At 45.7% G+C, this 5,202-nt stretch overlaps 1 pseudogene; it reads left to right on the forward strand.

Moving 5' to 3' along the window:
- The first annotated feature begins 1,436 nt into the window (after window positions 1-1,436).
- On the forward strand, window positions 1,437-1,955 carry LOC110323585 (annotated as a pseudogene).
- Window positions 1,956-5,202: the final 3,247 nt, after the last annotated feature.

Below are 5,202 nucleotides of genomic sequence, written 5' to 3' on the forward strand. Positions count from 1 at the left end.
AGAGACAGAGCAGATCCCTGAGTCTGAGGCCAGCCTGGGCTACAGAGAGAGAGATAGAAATAAACAGTCTCAGTGTAAAAGGGACAGGCATGTGTTTCTGAAGGAGGTGAGGAGGCAGGCAAGCTGAACTGTGCACTTATCTGAGATAAGAGAATTCCAGATAACTAACTGCTTTAGTGCCTCTCAGATCGTGGGCTATGACTCTGGATGTGTTAACCAGGTGCCTAAATCTGTTGTAAATCTATTTGTAAACAGAGCCATCTCTCTAGGTTCCCGCTGACAGTTACTCATTAAAGCTATGAAGCCTTTAAGCCTCGGTGGAAATGTTCATATCAGAAGGGAATGTTTACCCAGCTTGCAGTCTCACCCTGCGATCCCAGCACTTGCGAGGCAGAAGCAGAAGGGTAGCTTTGAGTTCGAGGCCAGCCAGTCTACACAGCCAGGTCCAGGCCAAGCAAAGGGAAGGCTGTGGTTGTAACTCATGTGATAGGATGCTTAAGTAGCACGTAGGAAGCCCTTGGTTCGATTCCCAGCATGGCCTAAAACCAGACATTGTGGTTCAGACCTGTTTTCCCAGCACTGGGGCTGCAGAGACAGGAGGATCAGAGCAAGCTTGAGGCCAGCCTATAATACGTGGGACCATGTCTCCAAAAGGGGGGAAAGAAAAAAATTAAAGGGCTGGAGAGATGGCTCAGCGGTTAAGTGCACTGTCTGTTCTTCCAGAGATCCTGAGTTCAAATCCCAGCAACCACATGATGACTCACAACCATCTGTAATGGGATCTGATGCCCTCTTCTGGTGTGTCTGAAGACAGCTACAGTGTACTCATATACATAAAATAAATAAATCTTTAAAAGAGAAAAGAATGTCATTGCAGAGTCAGGGGTGATACAGAGCTGAGCCTTCACCTCTCTGTGGACTGAGGCTGGAGGATTGCTTCCAGTTCAAGGTCAACATGGGCTTCAAAGTGAGAAGAAATCAAAACAGCAAACAAACCCAAGACCAAGGCTGTGGCTCAGTCCACAAAGAGCTTGCTGCACCAACAGGAATCCCCAGAACCCACGTAGAACCCATGTATAAAAGGACAGGCATAGTGGTACACACTTATCATGGGAAAGGTGGTGCACACTTGTCACAGGCATGGTGGTGCACGCACATCATCGATCCAGCACTGGGCAGGCAGACAGACAGGCACCAGGGACTGTGGTCAGTAAGCCTATTTGATGACCTTCAGGCCAATGAGAGACTGTATCAGTCAACAGGGTGGGTGGCATCTGAGGCACAGCACCCTCTGAGGTCCTCCTGCTTCATGGCACATGTGTGCACTCACACCCGTGCAAGCCCATGCAATCACACACATGCACTCACACACAAGTCCACACACAAAACCAAACATCAAAAAGTTCATTGACCCCTTTTCCGGTGGCGGTGCGGTGAGGAGCTCGTGCTCGTGCTCGGAGCTATGCAGTCCAAGGGTCCGCTGCAGTCCGTGCAGGTCTTCAGAGGCAAGAAGACAGCCACAGCTGTGACCCACCGCAAGCGGGGAAATGGGCTCATCAAGGTGAACGGACGCCCGCTGGAGATGATCGAGCCGCGCACGCTGCTGTACAAGTTACTGGAGCCTGTTTTGCTTCTGGGCAAGGAGCGATTTGCTGGTGTGGATATCCGGGTCCNTGTGAAGGGTGGTGGTCATGTGGCCCAAATTTATGCCATCNGACAGTCCATCTCAAAGGCCCTGGTGGCTTATTACCAAAAATATGTGGATGAANCCTCTAAGAAGGAGATCAAAGATATCCTCATCCAGTANGATCGGACCCTGCTTGTAGCTGACCCACGTCGCTGCGAATCCAAAAAGTTTGGAGGTCCTGGTGCCCGTGCCCGATACCAGAAATCCTACCGATAAGCCCATCTCAAGGATCAGGGTTTACCTTTGTAATAAACATCCTAGGATTTAAAAAAAAAAAAAAAAGTTCATTGACATTTTCTGGCAAGAGATACTGACTGAGGCTAATTCAAATGAATTAAAGACACAGAAATAGATGTTTGCTATTTGGGCTTCTTTCTTGTTGTTGTTTGACATATGGTCTCCTGACAGACTGGCCTGCAATCCTCAACCTCCCCTCCTCCCGGAGGGTGGCCTTGAACTCATCCCTCAAATGTTAGGACTGCAGGTGCATTAACCTGCCTGGGCTCCTTGATTCAGGATCTCTCTGTGTTTCCCTGGCTGTCCAGGAACTCCCTAGGTAGCCCAGGTTAGCCTTGCCCTTGCAGGGAATGCTGAGACTAATGTCATGCTGGCTGAGCAGGCTTATGTGCTCCAGGGAGAATCCAGGGCTCCAAGCATGCTAGGCCAGGGTCTGGGTCTAAATGCATCCTATCCCAGGCCTGGGGTTCTTGGTTTTGTGTTTTACATTTATTTATTTGGTTGGTTGGTTGGTTGGTTTGTCTTGTGTGTGCCACCCATATGAAAGTCAAGGGACAACTTGAGGGAATTAAGAGTCTCTTCTTTAGGTTTTGGAAAACAAAACAAGTCGTCTCTAGGCCTGGTGAATGAGCTATCTTCACACACCCCATTCCCTGGAACTCACTCTGTAGACCAGGCTGGCCTCGAACTCAGAAATCCGCCTGCCTCTGCCTCCCAAGTGCTGGGATTAAAGGTGTGTGCCACCACCGCCTGGCTTTTGTTTTAATTTTAATTTTATTTTATTTTGGTCTTTTTTTTTCTGTCTCCCCACTTTTTGGGGTTTGGATTGCTTCTTGTGTTGTTGTTGTTTTGGATTTTGTTTGTTTGTTTTGTTTTGTTTCATCTCTGTGTAGCCCTGGCTGTCCTGGAACTCACTCCATAAACCAGACTAACTTTGAACTTGGAAACCCACCTGCCTCCTAGCATTGCATTGTTAAAAAATATAAAATTTGGGGGCTGGAGAGATGGCACAGTGGTTAAGAGCTCTGACTGCTCTTCTGAAGGTCTTGAGTTCAAATCCCAGCAACCACATGGTGGCTCACAACCATTCGTAATGAGATCTGATGCCCTCTACTGGAGTGTCTGAAGACAGCTACGTGTACTTACATATAATAAATTAATTAAAAAAATATCTATCTGTAAGACATTTAAAAACTATATATATTTTTTTCTTTCAAAATTTTCCTCTAGTTTGACCTCGGCTCTGCATCATGAGGTACAGACTACTGACTGTCATGATGCTCAGAGCTCACGTGTATGTGTGTGTGTGTGTGTGTGTGTGTGTGTGAGCGTGCTTACACGCGTGCGCACACACACGTGTGCTAACTCTCGGGGAGATAGTGTCTTGCCTTAAATGTGCCTTGGTAAAGTGTGGTGGAGTCAAGTGTTAAAACTCCAGTCTTTTGACTCCAAACACTTTACTTCTTCTATCAGAGTTGCTGTTTCAGTTTCCAAATTAGAATAGCTACCCACCTGCCCCAAGTATTCACTTCAAATCCAAGCAACCTCTAGATGCCCTGTGAAACCACATCTGTCATATAAAAGGAGAGAAAGCCACCATGCCGTTGGAAAGACTGCTTGTGAAGTTAAACCTAAAACCGAAGGGCAGGCAGCTGGCACGGGTTCCTAGGCAGAGGTCCTGAAAGTTGGAAGCCTCAGTCACTGCCGAAACAGGATCTGCTTCGAGCCCTGGGCTCCCATACAAAGGATTCTGAGACTCTGAGGGGAAAAAAGAAAACAGTGCAGCGCTCACTAAGCAGAGACATTTATCAATCCCCGGATTCAAACAAGAGAGAGATAGAACTGCTTACATTTCTCGAATTTCATTCTTTCTCCTCATTTCCAGAACCACTCTGTCAAGCAAGACGCTCGTCGTTTCTCACTCAGATTCTCTAAAAGTTAACTCTCTGATCTTTCCTGCTTCGGTTTCTATGATAGGGTCTTCTGGTGGAGACCAGGCCAGCCTTGAACTTTTTTTTCTTTCCTTTTAGTTTTTAAGCTTTTTAAAAAATTTTATTAGTTTTTTTTTGTTTGTTGTTGGTTTTTTTTTTTTTTTTTTTTTTTTTTTTTTTTTTNTTTTTTTTTTTTTTTTTTTTTTTTTTTTTTTCTTCTTCTTCTTCTTCTTCTTCTTTTTTGAGACAGGGTTTCTCTGTGTATCCCTGGCTCTCCTGGAACTCACTCTGTAGACCAGGCTGGACTCGAACTCAGAAATTCGCCTGCCTCTGCGTCCCAAGTGCTGGGGATTAAAGGTGTGCCCTACCATGCCTGGCTGCATTTTTTTTAAAAACCCATTCATTATTTTGTTTGCATGGTGTTTTGTCTGCATGTGTGTCTCTGTGGTGTGTGCATGCAATGCTAACACTGATGCCCTGGAACTGGAGTTGCAGATGGTTGTGAGCTGCCATGTGGGTGCAGCCAGTGCTCTTAACCACTGAGCCATCTGTCCAGCCCTGGCTTTGAACTAAAGCCCTGGCTGCCCTGGAACTTGTTCTATAGACCAGGCTGGTCTCAAACTCACAATGATCCTTTGGCTTCTGCCTCCCAAGTGGTGGCATTAAAGACTTGCACTACCATGCCTGACCTTAAAGGTAAGTTTCAACCTTGACAAATGAAACACACACACACACACACACACACACACACACACACACACACATTACACATATACACACCACACACACACCAGAACAAAAAGGTTTTAGCACCGTACATAGACATTAAGCCTGGTGTATTATGCATAAAAAAAAAATTGAAGGCTGGGTATGGTGGCGCATGCCTTTAATCCCAGCACTTGGGAGGCAGAGGCAGGTGGATTTCTGAGTCCGAGGCCAGCCTGGTCTACAAAGTGAGTTCCAGGACAGCCAGGGCTATTCAGAGAAACCCTGTCTCGAAAAAAACCAAAAAAAAAAAAAAAAAAAAAAAAAAGAAAAGAAAAAACTAAAAAAATTACTAGGTTATTTCTTGCATGTGCATGTACATATGATAACATATGATACACTTGCATATGAGGGTCAGAGGACAACTTGCAGACTTCGTTTCTTTTCCTTTACTATGTGGGTCCTGGGGATCAAACTCAGGTCAATAGGCTTGGTGGCAAGGCATTTGTGTCATCTTGCTGGCCCCAAATGGCTAAATTAATCTGAGCAGAGATGGTTTGCTTCTGCCTCCGGAGTGCTGGGTTTAAAGGCGTGCAGGTGATTTTATTGGGTTTTGTTTTCGTCCTACTTTTTTTTTTTTTT

This window comes from Mus pahari, chromosome 6 (assembly GCF_900095145.1).
Source record: "Mus pahari chromosome 6, PAHARI_EIJ_v1.1, whole genome shotgun sequence".
Taxonomy (NCBI): Eukaryota; Metazoa; Chordata; class Mammalia; order Rodentia; family Muridae; genus Mus; species Mus pahari.